The 20,964-nt window shown below is 51.5% G+C and overlaps 1 long non-coding RNA gene across 1 annotated transcript; it reads right to left on the bottom strand.

Moving 5' to 3' along the window:
- Nucleotides 1–3,118: 3,118 nt before the first annotated feature.
- LOC130597016 (uncharacterized) lies at nucleotides 3,119–10,573 on the bottom strand. The gene is made up of 3 exons (XR_008971667.1): nucleotides 10,074–10,573; nucleotides 9,226–9,467; nucleotides 3,119–4,056 (listed from the first exon to the last, which is right to left on the bottom strand). It is a non-coding gene; the product is annotated as an uncharacterized LOC130597016 (long non-coding RNA).
- Nucleotides 10,574–20,964: the final 10,391 nt, after the last annotated feature.

The following is a 20,964-nucleotide window of genomic DNA, read 5'->3' as shown; positions in this document are numbered from 1 at the left end:
TCGGCGCAGGCTGAGCTCCTGCTGTTGAGCTGCTTTCTGGGATAAAGAACCAGCCTTGGGTTAAGGATGGATGAGAGAAATAGAGCCCAAGCAGCTGGTGTTTGCCTGATGTGACGGGTGAGGGTTCAGGCAGGGATGGAGCGCTGCAGGACCACAGCTGGTGAAGGAGAGCATAGCACCAACTCCCTGTGAGCAACAGAAAGAGCAGAAAAGCATTTCTCCTCCCAGCAAAGCCTGGGCATTTGGTCAACACCTGATCTTTTGCCAGTGCTGGATCCCCCTCCCTGCTGAGAGCCATCGTGGGGCTGGGAGCAGCAGCGCTGCTGCGTCAGCACAACTCCGTCGACAGGATGCCAGGATTTCAACGTTGCACCACGATTCCGGGGCTATGAGCTTTGTGAAAGCTGTTACCGTTTGGTTTCCATGAGGTTCCGATTTCTGGAGGCATGCGCTCGTGCAAGGACCTATTTATAGAGTTCCTTGTAACAGAAAATTCAGCCCCAGAAAGGAAATTCCCCTTTCCTCTTCCCCCTGCACACCCCAGCGGGGCTGAGCCCTGCCAGCACAGGCATTTGGGGTGCTTTGGTTTAACCCTAAATTAAGGGGGGTTAGGGAAGGACGGAAGATGACTGCGTGGCTAGGGCAGGGTATGGTGTGATGCACAGAGGGGGACACAAAACATGCAAGGGAGACTCCTGTAGCATTCCCATTCCATTTTCTGGGGTTGGCATGAAGGATGTTCTGGTATTAGGATTACCAAATAGAAAACTCCTCGGAGAAGGAGCCAATACCATAGCAAAGATGCTGCCAGATTCTGGCAGCCCCATGGCCACGTATGATGGGAGGAAGAGAGGGTGTTAACCATCAGCTGTGGCCATTTGGGTTAACAGCAGGGGATTTATGGTGTTTATAAGGCCTGGCTGCTGCATCAACCCCACCTACTTGGTTCTCCCTACCCCAGGGCCCTGTTTCCCAGCAGGGAGAGGGATACGCCTGGTGCTGGTTGAACGAGAGGAGGTTGCTTGACTTTGGATGCTGATGTTTCCCCTGAATATGGTGACTTGGAAGGGCTGGGGAAGCACATGCCCCATCCTGAGGGGTTTCAGCTGGGGCTGTGATGCTGGCTGCCAAATTCCCTTGGAGTGTTTGGGTTGAAAACCCTCTTGTACCTTCTTTTTGCTAGAAGGCACATACCCCAGCTTGCCATTGTGGCTAGAGATGGCATTGCTGCCCCACTGAGCTGTGCTGTGGGACCCTGGCCAGTGAGTCTGGCTATCCCATATATCCACAGTTATAAGCCTGCTGAGCCTCCTCCTGGGCAGAGGCTGCCCTTTCCCATACAGTGGGAAGCTTTAGAGACACTAAATATTGCCTTGGCTGGTTTCTGAGCTCTAGCTGTGGCTTAGAGGGGACAAGATGATGGATTGGTGGAACCTGAAGTTCCCATGTTCTCCTGTTGCTGGTATCTCTCATGAGCATGCTTACAGCAAGGACTACCTAAGGCAGAGAGAAGCCCAGCCTGCAGCCCTTGAGCTGACTGGGGATGAGGAAGATTAGGCCTTCGCAACAGGATTTGGGTTGGCCCAGGAAAGCACCTACTGACAGCCAAAAATGAATGGTCTTAGCTGCTTGACCAACTCAATCTGCTCCACATCCTTATCGTGTCCCAGCTGTGGCTTCCCTTTCATGCTCAGGGTCTTGGTCAAACAGAGAATCTAGTCAGTGACACAGTCAGGAACCCTGGCCACCCCTCTAGAGGTCCCAGTTCACCAACCAAGCTCCCTTCAAGGCAGTCAAAAGATGCTGTTTTAAAGAAGTCAAACCAAGTTCATTTGCAGAAGAGAATCTCTCCAGTAATATTTTATTCATGGCTTCCAGATCGCGCAGCTTCATCACTCGAGATTCCCTGCATGAGCATCAATGCAATGGAGGGGACTGAACTGATTTCAGCTGGGACACACAGGATTGGTTCTTATAGAATCATAGCATGTTTTGGGTTGGAAGGGACCTTAAAGCTCCTCCAGCTCCAACCCCTGCCACGGGCAGGGACCCCTTCCATAGAGCAGCTTGCTCCAAGCCCCTGTGTCCAACCTGGCCTTGAACACTGCCAGGGATGGGGCAGCCACAGCTTCTCTGGGCACCCTGTGCCAGCGCCTCAGCACCCTCACAGGGAAGAGCTTCTTTATATCCAACCTGAAGTTCTCCGGTTTGAGTTTAAACGCATTCCCCCTTGTTAAACACGAAGTGGATATGCTCTGTTCCCATGCTTCTGGTGCTATTTTGGTCCCTTCCAAGCGATTTGTGGGTAGGAGCCCTGCCCCTTCGCAAGCAGCTAGAGGATAATAATGCATCTGAGAGGACCAGGCTGTAGTTTTGCACAGCACGTCGCCAGGACTGTTGAAGAGCCAGATTTATGGAGCGAGGGCTGCATTCCTTCACCACTAGACACTGCGGCATCCCCACCCACCAGCTGCTGCCCAGCCTGAGCAAGTCCCATCCCAGCCTCACCACAGCTACACCCTATCCCAGGAAGCAGAGGAGCCTTAACCAAGCTGCTTCATTTCTGGGGAGCCCCACGGCCCAAGCAGTCAGGTCTGGGTCTCCCTGTGCGTTTGCTCAGGGTGAAATTGGAGGGTTCCAGTTTCTTTTTGCAGGTCTCTTCCTCCCACATCATCTGAGAAGGTGGCCTCTGCTTGCCCTCGCTCCCCGATGTCTCGGATCTCTCCCGTCTCCATGGCAGTGAGATGGCAGTGATAATGGCCTGAGGTGGCCTTCAGTCTTGAGGAACTGATGCAGCCCTGATCGTGTTACAGCTCGATCCTACTTGCTCTTGCATCTAGCAGAGGGTTAGTCCCATCTGCTCCTAAGAAAGAGAAGAAATAACAATTCCCTGCCCCTGGTCAAGTGCCAGAGCTCTGGAGCAGGCTGTCTGCTCATGTCTGTTGGCATATGACAGTACTACCTGCCTGGGAGAACCCAAAAGGATTAGGACTTGCTCCCTTTGGCTTACATCTCTTCCTTACCTGTCTCCCCTCTAGGACAGGCTGTTAGTCTGAACCAGTGGCTTATCCTATGTAAGTACACATCTCCTCGCCAGGGTCTGTGTATTAGTGTTAGGTTGATATGGATTATCAAACCAGAAACAACCACCCTCTAACTCTATACCAGGGAAAAGATGGGAACTTGTCCAAACCAGAATGCGCTTCCTGAGTGGGACCAACCAGCCAAATTGGATCAGCTCTCAAGGCTTTGAGTCTACAGGATAAGCACCCTCTTGGATCTAGTTTTTAACCCAGGCTTCAGAATTGGGTGCTCAGATATATCCTCTTTGTACCAAAGCACCCACTCCCCTTCACACTTGAGGATAGACCAGAAAAGAACAGCACATTTAAACCATTTACAGCTTGAGCCCATCTCCTGCAAAAAAGAACAGTACTGAACACCAGAAGCTGATGCACCAGCTCAATTCATTGTTTCTCTTGCACCCATGAAACAGATTGATTTTATGCAGGAGGGTGGCTCCATACGCATAGCTGAGGCATGGAGCAGTCCCTGGAAGAACACAGTCCTGGGTGCTGTAAGAGAAGAGCCACCGAGCTGTTCGACAATGCTGTGCTGTGTTTTGGGACCCTCAACAGAGAGAAGTGATGCCTCAGGACCAACGTGGCTGAGCCAGTCCTCCAGAGGTTTTGCTGCTCTTTAAGGAAGGCAATAGACTGTATAGTTATCACCTGAAATGGGATAAAATCCCTCCCACCAAACTATACAACCTACTACCTCACCTCCACAGAGCAGTACAGAGGTCTTGGCTGACGCACGCCGTATCACTGGCTTTGCATTACTCGCACCACCTGCCTCCACGCCTGGTGTAGAAGATGAGAACTGAAGACCTGACTGTCTCCTTAGGAAAGACAGTAGATTGTATAGTTAGCTCAAAGGGAGGACCGGACTCCACAACTATTCAATCTACTACCTCAGCCTCAAGGACAGCTTGGGACCATGGCACTCTAAGGCAGTGAGATGATCCTGATTCAGGTGTTGGCTACTCCGAAGCTCCTGTGAAGAGAAACGTGAAAATCCATCAGACTTCGTGATGTTAGGGAAAGGAGTCTCATACCCAGCTTGTCCTGGAGCTCCCTTTCCTTCTTTAAACCTCCTTCAGTCCACTTGGGCTATCCTTTATCCTTGGCAATAACAAACTTTATGCACCCAAGGGCTTACGGAAGTGGCAGCCCTCCCCTTGGAACCCAGGGCCATACCTGCAGATAGCAGAGCTCTCCTGGAACTGCAGTCATGCCAAGTAACATACAGCCAGGCTGACCTCACCTCTTGAACACACACCGTATCTAGAACAAACCTGCCAGCCCAGATAAGAGAATCCATCCATTTAGCTGCTATGCACTCCAGGGAATTGAGCAGATTAGAAATAACTGACTACAAGGAAGCTTTTAGGCTGCAGATGTAATGGTATCGAGCACATCAAGGCAGATCTCATTTCCTAAACAAATGAGTGCAACATGCAGGCTTGGTGTCCCTTTAATGCTATAGCACAGCCAGGCAGTATTAGCATGGATCTGAGACAGACTGGCTAACCCCCGAGCCCTTGGCTCACCTTCTGAGACTTTCTCATTCTCTGTACGCCCAAACACAGAAGCAAGGTACTAAGCTGGTAGTTTAAAAAGGTTCTTTTGCCATGAGAAATCATTCCCTTGGAGATGAAAGAAAGCCATAATGAAAAGGGAGCCACACGCAGCACATCAAGCGGGCTGTGTGTGCAGCACAATGGAGCCCCAAAGGAGGACTTTCCCCAGGTCTCAGCAGGAGGTGGCCCCAGGCTCTGCTGAGTGCTGTGGTGGGACAGGCAGGCGCTAAGGCAGGAGTCCCCAAGGAGACAGAGGCTGCCTGGTGCTTTGTGCTTCCCCAGCTAACAGCAACAGCCTGAGTAAGTGACATTCCCTGAGGTTTGGTGAGCTGTGGCAGCTGAGATCCTCGAGGTGACAGTTCTGGATGGCAGGGGTAGGAGGATATCTGTGCAGCGAGGTTTGGAAAGTGCCCCTGTTCCTTTGCAGGGCTCTCTGAAGTCCTTCTCACTGCTGTTCAACACGGTCCAGGTAATTCTCTTAATTTCCTTTGACAAACCCAGCCTTCACAAGGGGTAACCGACTGTGCCAGGCCATCTGGCCCAGGCCTCTCCTGGTGTGACAGGGTACAAACAGCTTCAGAAAATCAATGTTGCGGGACTGATTCCTACAGCATTTCAGTACCCAGCCCATCCACAGCGCCAAGTACCTTGCATCCCAAACAGCCTTCTGATGGGAAGTATTACTCTTCCTATTTTACTGGCATAAAAAATGATGCACAGAGGCTGTACGTCCCTCTGTAGCACGTACAACACCAAGGTTAGTCAGCCTAAAGGTCCATCCAGTGTGTCACAGACCACTCTGCCTCATCAGGGACAGAAGAATGAGTTTAGCCTGAAGCGTTTCAGCTTTCCAAGAATTAAGCCAGTGTCACAGGCATGAACCAGAAGGACCATGGTGGCAAGAAAGCCCGTGATTGCTGCCATGGCAGAGGCCTGGGGATGTGGATGGTCTGGGTGATCACACTGGGTGATGCAGAAAATCATCATCTCCAAAGACACTTGTAGCACCTGACCTGGGGGAACAATTCTTCCTGATTGCCAGTCCAGTGGCTTATATTGTTTTAAACATATAAGCAAGATGTATAGGCCAGGTATAGGCCAGGCCTTTAAAAGGTCACTCTTGCTACCATTGCAGAGAAGAGGTGCTTGGGCCAACCTCAAACCGTGGGTGGGAAATTGCATTAAATAACTCCTAGTTCCCATAGATCCAATTATACATGGAGAGGTGAAAAAAAAATCCCTTCTGACTTCTATCAGTAATCCTGAAAACAGGAGGTTTAATTAGAATAATTGTCTTAATGAGTATAGGTTTGGGGAATACCCAGCTGCTGACTTTGCTATCCTGATCCTGCCAGGATCTGTGAAGAAAGGAGTCAAACAGGAGGATTTAGGAATACTACACCTGGTAAGGATCCCTGTGACCATCCTAGCCTTACCTTTGCTGTCATAGAATAGTTATGGGTTGGAAAGGACCTCAAGATCATCCAGTTCCAACCCCCCTGCCATGGGCAGGGACACCTCACATGTCAGCATGCCACGCAAGGCTTCGTCCAACCTGGCCTTGAACACCACCAGGGATGGAGCATTCACAACTTCCCTGGGCAACCCATTCCAGTGCCTCACCACCCTAACAGGAAAGAATTTCCTCCTTAGATCCAATCTGTTTCAGTTTGAACCCGTTACCCCTTGTCCTGTCACTACAGTCCCTAATGAAGAGTCCCTCCCCAGCATCCCTATAGCATCCCTGTCACTCTTGTTCGTGCTAGGTGCTGTACCAATTGCAGTGACAGCAAGCCCCTCTCCTGATGGTTTGAGGTCTAAACCATCAAGACACAGGATGGGGAAAGAAAGAGAAGCGGAGAGGTGACCAAACCTATCTAAGATCATAAAGAAAGTCCATGGTAAAGCTGACGCTGGCTCCAGCCTTGGGAAGCCCTGCTCCAGTCTCTGGTCATAATGCCAGGGCAATGGTTTGCCCGGGCCAGCCTTGACCATGTTAGGACAGGCTGATGTCCATGTCCCCCAGCTGTCTTTGATGGAGAGGTTAAAGATGATGTTCTGTTTCAATATCTGCAGGACAACCACAGATCCTGGGAGAGACATCCTCACACACATTCTGGATAACAGCTCAATGATAAAACCCTGCTGGGGTTTCACAGAGACGCATTATGAATTAGTCATATACCCGTGCAATCATCAGATTTGTGCAAACTCCGTCTCTACAGAGATTCCCTGCACAAATCCCATGGCAATCACCAAGGAGAGCTGCATTCCAGCTCTGCCCTGCTTTCCAGACACAAAGCCTTCCCTTCTAGCCTATCTCTGCTGAAGCATTGGATTTACAAGCACCTGAATGTGATGCAGCTGAGGAAAATGCTGGGTAGAACAGCCAAGAGGGGCTGTAGGAGGCAGAAGCCTACACCCCAAAGCTTCTCACTGCCTTCCAAGTTATTTAAGCTCAGGTTTTGAAGATCTTTGGATACCTGACTGCTAAGAACTGGATGTGTTTGAAATCCACTGTTTTCTGGGTAGACCCTAAGGCCGTGGCACTGCCCTTTGCCCCTTCCAGATTCACACGAGTCCTTCAAACTTCACCAAATGGGATTTTTGTGAGAAAAACTGAAGTCTGCGAGGAACCTGAGGGTGGTCCCTGTGCTCAGTGTGCCACAGCACAGTCCTAGTGCACAGAGCCTCTTAGAGCGGTGAGGCACATTGGCAGGTAAAGGATGAGTATGTTTCTTCACAGCAAGATCCTCCAGGCTGGCAGAAAAGTCATTTCCAATGAGGTTTCAGACCCATTTTGGGGAGGAAAAGGTGATGTACAGCTGTCCTTCAGTGAGCAGGGGGGCTCGGGACGACAGCCCATGGACCCAAGTGATGTCCCCCAGAGTTCAAAGCATCTCCAGACCAGGGATGCCCGAGCACGGCCAAGTCTCTGCCTTTAGAACAGGGCTGCCTCGGAGAGGAGTTGGAAAGGCTCCGGAGCTTGGAGGAGCTGATCTGGTTTATTAAGGAGCACTGAATGAAGTGGAGGAGGAGGGGGAGGAGGCAACCATGAAACAGCAGTAGCTCCTTTAAAAAGCAGACACTGCTTTCAGCCTTTGTATAGCCACGGCCCCGCGTGTCGGTGCCAAAACGTGCTGGGGACAGGCAGGGCTTCCCAGCAGGAAACCAGGGCCCTGAGCCGCCGAGAGGTTTTCCAGCCTCATGGAGCATGGGAGGACTGGGGCAGAACCAGCCCGGCCAAGGCGAAGCCTGCGTGGGCACAAAATGGCTGCCTGTCGGCCATTTTGTTTCCTCAGCTTAGCCTGTAGGGAGGCCAGCGGTGACTTCCCGTCCTCCCCTCGCCGCGTCGCCGGAGTGGGTAAATTCAAAGCAAACAGCCAAAAAAAACCCACCCCAAACGGAACAAACCCCAAATAAGTGAAATCAAAAAGGAGCGGGGAAGGTTTCCAACAGCTTCCCCAGCGCCGCCGCGGTGTGCGGCTGCACAGAGCAGCGCTCAGAGCCGTGCGGCTGCCGGCCGGCAGCCAGAAACCCGCTCACAGAAAACACAGCAAACAGTCCCAAAACCCCATCCTGAGCACACCCTGTGCCGCGGGAAAGGCACCAAATGACATCTGCCAGCCTGGCCACGGGGACAAACCGCTTCGAACTCCTCACAGGCCGGCCAAGTGTCCTTCAAGACCCCGCATCCTGGGGTCGACATGGAAATATCACGATTCAAAAGAGTTATCCATAGGGAAAGGGAAAGAGAAGTCAAAATGGTTAAAGTTCATTCCTGCAATAGCCTCGGCAATGCTTTTCCTCCGTGCTCTTTTCATGACGTAGGTAGTATTCCGTATCAACGTTGTCATAGCATTTAAGCATTTACTATAAAACAATTAGCAAGTATCTTACTAAGTAGCCACTCATCTGTTCGGGGTTGTCTCGAGTCCTGTCAGATGTTTATAAACATCTGGATCGTCATTAGCGAATCTGGTATTATCATGCATAATACAGGCATTGGTAACCTGCTTGTTATGTGCCTTATCTTTTATTAACCCTTCCTAAATCCATTACAAAGGTGGCCCCAAAGGTAGCATTTGTTTTTCTAAATGTTCATGTATGTTCCTTGTAAATTAACACAGAATTTACACTCCTGAAGGAAAAAAATTCCAAGGATTTTTGCCGTAAAGCGGGTGTTACGGCTATTTCATAGTGCGATCTTTCTGAAATACTAAAAAATATCCAAAAATACCAAAAATCAAGAGATGTGAGAGAAAAAAATTATCTTCCTGATTTATTTGTACCTGCTCCATCCTCAATTCTGTACGTTACAAACCGAAAGAAAGAAGATCCTTGCCTGTAACCCTCTATAAAGCTCTTCCATGAATACTGTTTCCTGCGTGATGCTCAGCTCCGAAGTTGCCCACAAAAGGTGCAGTTAACGTCCACCCCTGCCGCAGCTTTGGACCCCAGCCCTTGGATTTGCCATGCAAACCGCCCGCCCAGCGCCCACACATGCAGCCCTGGCTCCGGGGCCACCGTCGCCCATGCAATCCTGCACATTGTCAAGCTAAAGCAGACACGGAGGCAAATACCTTTCTGTGCGAGGAAAGCGATTTCACCTCTTTCTGCTCCCAGCTCCTCTCTGCAAGCGTCCGCTCCTCTCCCGATGGCTGGGCAGCCCCTCAGGGGAAGGTAGGACGATGGCTCCAACAGCGATGCCTGAGCAGAGCCCGATCCCACCCATGCCACTTGACTGAGATCCGAACGGCTGCGAGCGAAGAGACGTGGCCACTACCTCCAAGACATCCAGGCTACGGCAGGAAACGCAGATTCACTTGAAAGAACCAAAAAACAAATCACTTTTATTTGGCACATTCTGTGGTATTTTTGCCACGCTTCTGCGCAAAATTGTATGGTAACAGCACCAAGTTCCCTTAAACTTTTCGAGGCATGTTACTGTTGATGGCGTCTCTGTCGTGTATCACACCTTAACGTGTGCAGGATACACAGGCTGGTGCAGTAAGCAGCTTGTGAACACAGTTCAGCTCCATCCCCGTGAGAAAAGCGAGGGCTTAAAAAAAAAAAAAAAAAAAAAGCCAGGAACAGCTCTTTCTTTTAACATTTAAATTAAGATTTTGTATTCCTGAGAGGAAAACTTTCGAGGCAAGAAGGCAGTAAACAAAAGAGAAATGCCTACAGAAAACCAAGCCGATCCTCCGGATCACATCAGTTAAATCCAGGTCGGGTATCAGAGTCACCAACAGCAAGAGGACACACAACAGGTTAAAACGTTACCGTCCAGCACTGACCAGCTCTAATCATACCAAGCCGATGTGTAAAGCCATCCGCCCGTCCAAAAGCAAATGAGACAACAGTGCTCTCTGGTACTTTATAAACACAGAAGAAAGGAGGGCTGTTTTATTGAGTATAGCGAACAAACCTTTCCGTCCGGCTATACCGTGCAGCCCTGCGACGCTGCAGGCACCGGGTAGCCGTTACGCTGCTAGTACAAAAGCTCAGTTTGGCAATTCCAGGCATTTTCAGTGCTCAACATACGCCAAAACTACCCACTCTCTGCCTCTGACTTTGGTCTCGTTCCAAAAGGTCCTTTTTTTTCTCTCTCTCGCTCTTTTTTTTCCCCTCTCTCACTACAGCCGGTGCCACGTAGAGACGGGAGAGTTGGGCTCCAAAAAAGAGCCAAGTCTCAGCGTCCTGGCTTCCCCCTTTCCAGACGGAAAACAAAATGGCCATGCAGCAGCCATTTTGTTTGCTGCGGGATGGGAGGGAGAAGGGAAGGGAGGGGAGGCGCAGGCCAGGCGGGAGCGCGTGGGAAGGACGAGGGGGGGAGAAGGGAGGGAGAGGGGAGGGCGTCGATTCGGCAGGAACCCAAAAGCCCGGCAGCGATGCCCGGGCGCGTCCTCCCTTCCTCCCGCCGCCCGGCCCCGCAAGCACCCATGCGGAGGGATGGACACGGGGCCGCGTTCGCCGGCTCTCCCAGGCCGGCCGAGCTCGAGTTGTGCGGGCTGATGGGGGTACAGCTCCTTGCCCAGGCCTGGCTGGCACCTCCCTGCTGCCCGCTGGTGCTGCTGGGCGCCTGCAGAGCAGGGCTGGGGCTCTGCGAGAGCTCCCAATGGGAGCCAGGCAGGAGAGCGGAAACCAACCGGGAACGTCAAACTCCTGAACTTCCCCGGGCAGGAAACGGTGTAAATAACACCCGCGGGGAGGGGGAGAGGAACCCGGAGCAGGCGAGGAGGCCTTGGGGACAGCGGCTTGGCAGCAGCATGGCCTCGGCAACCTGGATCGCTCCGGCACCTGCGGTGAGGAGGGAGGGAGCAGTGATGGAGGTTGCCTCGCTGGCTCCCATCCGGACAAGCCTGTGTCAGAAACGGAGCCGCATGGCCGAGGCCTGTGCAGGGTCTGGGCTGCCCTGCGGCGATGCCTCTGCACTCCCAAGCGCACCAGGCAGCGGCAGGCTGTGCACCATGGAGGACGGGGCTCCAGGCTGCGCTCCCCTCCTGAGCTCCATGGCTTTCATCTTTCTGCCCTTCCACAAACCAACACCGCAATGACCCCTGCAGCCCACGGCTTGGGGGACCAGGGAAGCATCACTCGTCCCTCTTCCCCCTAAAGCACAGGGCTGAGCTCCGGGCTATCAGCCTTCCTGAGGAAGCCAACAAGCTGCACAGATGAATCCTACCCTCCGCTTTCAGGTGAAGTCCCTTCAAGTCCTGACCAAAACCAGTCTTATAGAGCAAGGCAAGCACCTTGGGACCTTGCGTGAGAGTAGCCAGCCCAGGAAGACCCTTAGGAGCACACAAATCAAACACATCCTGGGCTTTCTGCTTCTGTAGAAGAGACAAGCAATGTGAATCAGGACTATTCCCAGGATTTAGGATGGGTGAGAGCTCTCAGCCTCAAGCCCTATCCCCTAAGGATGTAGGGAACTGGAAATGCCAAACCTCGCATAGTTCTGAAGTTGTTACAGGAAAATCCTATGAGGAAGGTTGTTAATTGGACAAGGCACTTTGTGGCATATTCATGTGGGATAAATTTAAGCACTGGAGGTTGGACCTGCTAAGCTTTATCTGGTTAGATGTGAGGGCAGTTTCTCTGCAGAGTAATTCAGAGCAGAAACGTGATGCCAACAGCTTGAATTACCCTGTGAGGAAACCTAAAATCTGAAGCTGGTTTTAATAACCATTATTCCTCACCAACTTTCGGCAAAGTAACCTAAAATCTCCAGGTGAGAAACGTTATGGATTTATTGCTTGGCAATGTGCTGTGATGGATTAGTCTTCAAATGGCCCTGAAATCAAGCATCACCTCTAGCAAACTCTATCAATGCCCGTCCTAACTTCTCATAGGGGCTTGGTGGGGAGCCGTATGATCTTGGAGGTAGGTCTGTGCATTTCGTACTAACCTTGTAGTGTGGGAATTTGGGAGTTATTTGAAAGCTCCAAATCTGGTTTATTTTAATAGGATTTGGGAAGGCAAGGCTCACTTGAAAACTTTGCACTGAAAGGGTATTGCATTCTCTTGTGAAATACTCTTCCAGGAAAAACAGCAAGGCAGCTTTGCAGAATAAAGACCAAAGAGCTCTAGAGATGCCTGTAGCAATAGATCAAGCAATGGCCACATGCGGCGTGTTAGCTTGAAACTAGGAATAAGAAACGATTCCTGCTCTGAATATTCTCTTGTAGAAAAGCCCTGACAAACTGAGGAACGTTATTTTTATCCTTATTCTAAGTGAAAACCTGTTACAAACAAGGCAGGACAAGAGGCATTTTTAAGACAGGGTGTTTTGCCTTTCCCAATAACAGGGTCCCTAGATCTGCTAGGCAGCTCCTTGCTGGTGGGTCCTGAGATGCAGCAGCAGGGGTTAGGGACATACATGGGGCTGAAGATAATAACAGCACACCCAAAAATGCAGAGGGCCCCTCAGCACAAGCTGCTTGTTCAATGTATCTTAGTCAAATGGGGGTGTGCACGGGGTGAAAGATGGGAATAAGAATAAACAAGAGGGTGTGTGTGCTTAGGAGGCTTATTAGCATGGAGGAGAAGGTACCTGACCACATAAAGAAGGGGAAGGAGATTGTGAATGCATAGGTTTTGTGCACCAAGGTTCCTGAGAGAGCTGAGATGGTTTGTGCTGGGAGAGGGAGGTGTGAATATGAGCAAAATGCTGGAGCTCTACAAAGGACAAGGGAGGAGCTGCTGAGCAGGGGGGATATTTCTGTAGCCTCCATTCTGGGCTTAGTAAACCAGGGGTAGCTTAAGCTGTGGTCATGAAAGGGGTCCTTTCTACAGGGCAGGCTGCTTGGAATTGCTGCTTTCTGCTTTCAGGGGCTGCTGCTGTGGCCTCACCAGAGGTCTCATTCAAGGCACACTCCCAACTTGCTGTTCAAGCCTCCAGTATTGTGAAGGGCAAAACCCATCTGAAAGCCCTAAGCGGAGGACTGGTAAGGTACATGGGTCCATGCGCAAGCCCCAGAGACACATTTGTCTTCCGCGGAGACAAATCATTGAATGCAGGAGTTGGTTCTCATTCTTCTACGCACATATATTTGCTGCCAAGGGTTGCTATTTGATAGTGGGTAGAGCAAAGAACGCTGTCGCTGACTTCAGATCAGAGCTGGGTGAGGAGAACAAGACTCCCATTCCTGTTCATGACCAGGACTCTCAGAAAAGGGTCTGTGATGCTGTCATGAGTGTTGCAAACCAAAGAGCTCTATCCTTGTGCTTTAGCTCTGGTTTTTCCTACCACATTGTAAAGCTGTGGAAATCAGCTGCTCATCATCATGTGTTTGAGGTGGTGGACATCAGAGCTTCCCCTCTGGCTGTTTGCTGGAGTCTCTTCAGGTCTTACTCTTCCTATTTGTTCACATCCCAGTCAGCCCATACAAACACAGCCCCACTGTCACCTCTCACATGACCTCCCTGCGCTGACCATTTTGCTTCTGGTTCATGAAATTTAGAGTGGATGAAAATGTAAGAAGCAAAGGAGGGTTATTCATTTGCTGGTGAGAAAAAAAACTTCCCTTGTGAAGGAGGATAAATGGTCTTAGCTTTTTTCCTTTAGTTGGTGCGAGCATGTGGGTGAACTGAATTGCCTTTTCTGGGTACTTGGATGGATTCTTCTCCAGGTTTGTTCAGTGGTACCATTCTCACTGTGCCTGAGCACTCTCCTGGGAGTCTTTGGACTCCTCTATTCCTGTCTCAGGGGAGCTATGTACATAAGGCAGCAGCAGCAACAACAAAATCACTTGGGAAGGGAAAAAAAACAGTTAAACAGCCGCATTGCTGAGCTCCTGCATCCAGTCTTAGTGAGTCACTTTGCCTCTGTTTCCTCCTTTGGGAGACAGTCCCTACACGGGATGCTGAGAAGGTTAATTAGTTAATACACTAATTAACCGAGTGTGCTTTGAACAAAGGAATCGCTTTAGGCACTAGCTCTCATGAAGGTCTAAGTCTAATACTGGTTTTAACAAGGTTTGGCTTCCACTTCTTATCAGCTGGGATAGCTTGCCCTCAGCCAGAGAGAAAAGACAAACTTACATGCATTATTCATACTGTTGCCACAACATATCTGAAGCAGAAATGGACAGAGTCCATCCAAGCTCTTTCCTGCCTTCTTCTTCCACCAAGGATGAAGATGAAACTGGTTTTCTTCTCACAAACACAGCTCTGGGGCTCCAGGCCAAGGAAACAGAGAAATCCAAGCTAAGGCTTTGACAGCATTGCTAGTCAATGCCCAGCAGTCTGGTTGTGACCCGTATCCCACCTTGCTCTGGAGGACTGCACACACATAAGGCAGCTTCTCCTCTCTCTTCCAGAAGATGGATGAAAGTAGAGTACTCTGCCTGCTGAAGTGAGAAGCACTTCACTTTTCGCATCACTGGGACCCATCCCAGACTGGATTTGAAGCTGCAGCTGCAACAAATCCTGCAAGCCAAACTGGTTTAGACTTTGGCCAGTCCTGAGCTCATCCAAGGACACATGTCTAGGGAAGCACCTGAACAGTGAAGCCAAACCCCATAGTGGAGGCTGTAACCCGGTTCTGAAATGTTCCAACAAAGATGTAACCGCTGGGGCTGATGAAGGTTGCTTGCCTTACTCAGGCGTGATCACAGCAATACACCTAGACCCTGCACTTCATCAGGGTGCCAGAAGATACCCTTTAAGAGTGAGACTGTCCCCACGGGCTGGGTGGAAGAGAAATTGTGACAGTTTTGATTGCTCAGGGAGCTGAGGTTGAGTTTGATTTCTAAATGTGAAACTAAATTCTCCTTCCACATGAGTTCTGCAAGCTCAGAAACTGAGGGTTTAGCTGGGCTCGTCCCCAGATGGAAAAGAAAACTCAAGGCATTGTCACTGCTATTTCTTCTGTGTCACAGTTATACAATACACAGGCCTAATCTACAGAGCTGAAAATCATAACCAGGGAGACAAGAACCTCCAGTCTCTGCATCCCTCTCTCTGGTCTAGTCTGAGGTGTGTGCTGTATTAGACTCCTCAAGGCTGCATTTTCAGAGCTGCATTTTCAGAACTGAACTGCTGCTGAAAGCAGGCCCCCTAAAATAAGCAAGCTTAGTGAATGTTCCCACCTGCAGCGGCTGTGACGATGACACCAACAGGCAGACTTCCTCCACCCTTTTGGCTGAGCCCGTCTGGAACTGTGGACATGTTTTCTGCAGGAAGAGCTCTTCACAAAACTCCTTTTCCAACACAGAACCTATACGGATTCCTGATTGCAGCCAAGTTTGACCACAGACACCATCATACAGATCCATCTCTCTTCCCTCTTTGTGGATGCAGAAATGCCTTGCAGAAACAGTACCGACATGTCATTGCTAATTAACGGTGTGTTGGCTTTGACCCATCCTCAACTGCCATTTCCTAAAACCTGGATTTTTCTGCTTGTTTATCTTCCCTGGCCTTGTTTGCACACAGCCACCACCCAAAAACCTCTCTCTGTCCAGGGAGTAGGAGTTATCACTTCTGTTTCAGCAGCAGCAGAACACAGAACAATGTAGGGCCTATGCAAACAAGTACTGCTGTTTTCTTTTGCTTTTCATTTATTCCTTAGTGGTAAATCAGTGCATTCCAAACCAAATAAAAATCACAAGATTTAGGATCCAAAGAGCAGTTCAGAGCAATATAATAGGGGCTGAAGACAGGCTGCATTTAGAAGTTAAGCAACAAGTAGCCCTTGAAAGCAAATGAAATATTTAATCTGTGCTGCATGCCTCAAATTGTTTCTGGCTGGTAATGATGTTTTGCATTCTGCAAATGGCAGGAGCTCAGGTGCCTGGATCACTTAACACCAGACACAGGAGAGAGCTGGGCGGAGCACGTAAGCTGCTCCGGGCAGGAACCACCTTTATCTTCCGTGTGTGAACAGCACTTAGTACAATGGATCCCTCAAGACATTCCAATGACCAAACGTGACACAAGTAAGAGCTAATAGAGGCGCAGGCTGACCCAGTTTACAGGAGTCTATAGGGCAGCAGGACTGCGAATCACAACCTTCTCACTTTGTCACCAAGCTTGACCTTTCAGAAGACCCATGCAAGCTTGAGCCACTGTATTATGAGAGAGCACCATCCACACATCAGCTCCTTCAACTTCACTTCAGTCCAAGCCCCCATGTTGGCCTGGCATTTGCAAGCAAATGCAGGGCTGCCACGTGCTTTTTGCATAGTTGGACGAGGCTGCCGAGGAAAAGAAGGTGGGATGAACCCTCAGGACCCTGCACCAGCACCTATTGGCTTTAACCAGTGTTCCTACAGACCAGGGCTGAAAGCCCAGTCCTTTCCATGACCACGCGGGGACTGGATAGCGACTTCACAACCCTGCTAGCCAAATACAATCCACCTTTACCTGCCTGAGGTAAAGCAGAGCCCAGAGGAACAGGCAGCGTCTGTAGAGCTGAGCTTATCGGCGCGTTACAAAGATCACTTTGAACTTGTGCTCAAAGCCCTTTGGAGCAGACGCCCGCCCTCCCTCCCTCCCTCCAAAGAGGCTTTTCCTGGGCTTGGTGCTGCTGTTTGCAGCAGTCGCAGCCGCTCTCTTGGTCCCCTGGGGCTCCCTCTCGCCTCAGCCCCACAGGGAGAGGGAGCAGACGCTGGCTCAGAGCAAGGCTCGCTCCGAGCCTGGCAGGAGAGACCCTGGCAGACAGGGATAAAGCAGTGCCCGGGAGGCATCTGCCTGCAACGGGGCGTGCGCTGTCGATGCGCAGGGATGAGCAGATGGGTTGGTTACACAGCGAGAAATGGACACTAATCGCACCCAGATTCACCAGCTGCAGGATTTCCTCCTGAGCCCTAAAGTACAGGAAGCCCTTACCTGCTTCGTTATCCTGTCTCTGTTCATTAGCCCCTTCCCCCGCCCTGGGAACCACATCTCTGCTAATCCCCTGGGCAGGGGAGGGCCCTGACTGCAAAGCTGAGATCCAGATGGGAGCTCCCACAATGCTGAGGCACGGCTGGATCCTGCCCCAAGTCAGGGGCCTATCCAGGCTGTCAGCTCCAGCACAGCCAGGCTCCACCGGCTCAAGTTTCCCTCCCTGCTCTGGGAGCTCATTGCTGGACTCTTCTCTTGCTGCTGCCTCTCTGAACAGCTGGGAAGATTTCAGGGCTAACAAGAGCAAGGTGTGCAACACAGTCTGCGATGGGGCTCGACACATCGTGTGTCTCCGCATCCCTGCTGAGATGCAGCCGCTTCTGTGTGTGTGCATCAGCACAGGGCTGATGGAGCTTTAGCAGATTTAAACCAGCAGCAGTGATCCCCCAGCAAGCCGCAGGACCACTGGCCACACTGAACTGGGAGGTGATGCTGGTGGAGACCTTGGCTGTGTTCTTATTCCTGGGAGACTGAAACATGCTGAGTGGTTGGGTTTCATCACCTGCTGTGCAGTGCCAGCTTGGAGAAAGGAGCAAAACCCTCTTAGACCTCTTTATCCGTGTCCTTGTGCATCCATCCCAGCTGCAGTGATGTGCAGAGGGATGATCCCAGGCAGCTTCCCTGTGGGGCTGCTCAGCTCCCAGGGTCTTAGCCTAATCTTTCTTCCACTAACAGGAGCCTTGGGAGGAGATTTCGGAACTTCAAGCTATTGATCACCTTGGTATTAGCACCCCCCCGAGTTCTGGTGGAGGCTCCACATGAGGACTACAGCCCGCTTGACAAATGCTATAACCCAAGCCATTGCTCCAAGTTGGGCTTTTTGGGACCCAGTCTCCTTGCATCTCCTTCACTGCTAACCTTTAGGGCAAGCAAATCAGCCTGCTCCCATCCCGCTGCCTGCTCCCAAGCCATCCCAAGCTGCCCCTCTGACCTCCATTCCCCTTGGCAGAGCCAGTGCCCAGCACTGGGCAAGCAAAGACTGAAGGAGAGGAGAACTGCTCCTTGAATTCTTGGTGTTACCTCCAGAATATCCCTACCCAGCTGCAGCTGATTCAGGTCCCCAGGCCTGGCACTAAGACATCAGCATGGGCCTTCCCAGTTCAAACCAGACCCTGAGCATCCTGACTGAGCAGTCAACCAAGTCATGGCTGCCCCACAGAGCCCTCAAGCTGGGAGGAGGAGGAGGAGGAGGAAGCACAATGCTTGTCATTGTCTTGCAGGTGAGGAGAAACCTGCACAGGCCAGGGCTGCCCTGGGGTGCGCAGCCTTGGGCTGTTCCTTAGTCCCAAGCCCAGCAGGGCTGTGACACTGATGTGCTGGCAGCAGCCACAGGACAGAAGAGCACTGGTGGGAATGAGCAGGAGCAGTGCTGGCAAAGCCACCACCCCGCAGCCTGGCTGTGGACCTCCCAAAGCCACAGGGTGCTCCATACGGGGTGATATTTGGCTGTCATCACCACAATAACACAACACCTATCTCTTGGACCGCACAGACCTCACTTTATGCAGCATGCTGTTGTGCCCTTTGCTGGGATACTTCTTCTCTTACATTCTCCATGGCTGGGACTACCCCAGCATGCCAACCCCAGTGTGCATTAGCCCTGTGCATCTCCTGGGCTTTACAACTGCAAAGCCAAACAGCACAGCTCAGTGCCCACGAGCAACCCTACAACAACAAACCGGCCACCTCACTCCTTCCTCCCAGACATCACCTTTCCCAGCAGCCAAGTAACATCAAAGATAAGCAATAGCCATGAGCAGCTCCACGCTAACAAACCAGTGCCGCAGAAGAAAGTGGAGAGAAATTAGGGATGGAAGAGAGAAAAGAAAAGCAGGGAGGAAACCAAACTATATTGATTCTTCTGGGGACAAGCTGGGGGGTGGTATGGAAGGAGAATCAGATCTGGGTACCTCTGAATACTGTCCTCCACAGTGCATGAAGCCACTAGCATCAGCTCTCCTTTGGATGTGTTTCTACATGGATGTTGTTAAAGCCGTGCCCCCAGATCCATTGGAACAATTAGTGGAAAGGCTGAGGATGGAGCCAACAAAGGCCAAATTCGGTCTCCCTGCCTTTTACGCCCTCTTTGCCCACCAGAAGTGGTCAGTGGAGTGACAAAGCTGATTACAGGGATGGTGCAGCGGGGGGGCAGCTGGTACCTGGCCTGTGGACACAGAGCACAGTGTTTACTGCACCCAAAATCAGGCAGCTTTCACCAGGGCACGTTTTGCTTGGAGCCTGGTTTCTGTTTGTCAGTTTGTTACCTAAAAAATGGGAAAAGGAAATAAATTCCAATCCAAACCCTGCCCAGAGCTGGCTCTTCTGAGGAAAGGAGATTTCCCAGAGCCACCCTCCACAAACCTGGAGGCCCGATCCTGCTCCCAGGAATGTCAGTGCAAAGCCAGAGTGGCCCTGCTGACTGCTGGGGGGGGGGGTGTTATAGCAGCCGAATGGGGCTCAAGACTTGGGGAAAGGCTCTTGGTCTCCTTCCTGGAGAAGGAGCAGAGCAGCCTGGGAGCACACTCGGGATTCAAAGGCAATAAACAGCGGAAGGATCCAGCTCCCAGTTTCAAGAACTCCTCCTTTTTGCTGAGCCATGCTCTGGAAGCACGAGCCCTGTTTTGCTGTGAGCTGTGTGCAATAAAGCAGCTGCATCCCTTGGCTGGGTGGCTCTTCCAGGGGTGCCAGATGTTCTGCTTCGGACACGTCACAAGTGTCTTGCTTGAGGTTCAGACTTTCTGTCCTCTGGAGCTGCCCACTGGAGCTTTAGGGGGATTTTTCTACCCACCCTCCACCAGCTTTTCGCAGGAAGCAATAGGGACTGGGAGCAAACTGGGAAAGGTCTGGGTTTATCCCAGCCCCTGCTTGTATAAATAATCTGCAAGGAGAAAGCTGGATCGATGAGCAAAACACTTGTGCTGCCTTCCCACTGGCATAAAGGGTCTGGATAGAAACTGGTGTGTAAATGTGCCATAGTGAAGAGGGCCCCTCAATGGACTTGGATTCAGAGCCCACAAATGACACAGCCTCAGCTCCCACATGGGAGTTTCAGCTTCCAAACCAGCCATGGTATTGGGAAAACCTTCCTATGGCTGTGCTGAACGACACACCAGTGAGCAGCAAGGTCCAGAGGCAGATCCCAGCCACCAAACCCGGCTGCACAAGGCCACACAGCTCACTGAGGGGCTGGAAAGATGCTCAACACCCAGGACAGCATCTCTGGGCCGCAAGGGGCAGGCAAGGTGATTTGGGAACGTCTCTGGAGCGCAGCTGAGATGTGAGGCAAAGCAGGGCCGGGGCATTCGGGTGCCTTGTGGCCAGGTCAAAGGCTTTACTGCAGGGCCATGTGTCACTCACTGAAAGAGGGGGTTTGGGGAGAAGGAAGGAGGAAGGGGAAAGCTGAGAGGGGGGAAAGAGGAGGAAGAATTTAGTGAAGGAAGAGGGGCGCCTCTCATGGCTCTGGAGTGCCTGCCAAGCGCACGGTGGTGGGACAGAAGGATCCTGCCCTGCAAACTGCCTGCTTTTGTTGTGTCCTGAATGGGCCTGAATTCAGTTGGACAGAAGGAGGGCAGGGTCACACACAGCGGGACCAAACCTGGGCTCGGCTCTGGCCTGGCAGACCCAGAGAGCTCCAATCTCACCCGGGAGAGGTGAGAACCTCCACGAGGCGGGAGGTGCTGCAGGCCAGGAGCAGCCCTGTTGATCCCGATGCCTTCCCAAAGCAGCTTCCTCCCAGGAGCACCCGGCTCAGTCCATTCCCAAAGCCTAAAGGCTGCCAGAGCGCTGCTTCACCCGCTGGGACCAGCAGAACCTCCCACCCCATTCCCGGGCATCTCCCCATGCGTGCTGCCCGCCCGGGCACGCTGTGCCAGCACGGAAAACAAGCCAGCTTCTAAAGAGTTAACGCTGCCAAACCCAGCCCGCTGGAG

This window comes from Pezoporus wallicus, unplaced genomic scaffold (assembly GCF_028554395.1).
Source record: "Pezoporus wallicus isolate ANWC-B61680 ecotype Strahan unplaced genomic scaffold, APGP_CSIRO_Pwel_v1 contig_5863, whole genome shotgun sequence".
In the NCBI taxonomy this organism is placed as follows: Eukaryota; Metazoa; Chordata; class Aves; order Psittaciformes; family Psittacidae; genus Pezoporus; species Pezoporus wallicus.
Note: the sequence above shows the minus strand (reverse complement) of the source record. Positions and strands in the feature narration are given on the sequence as shown.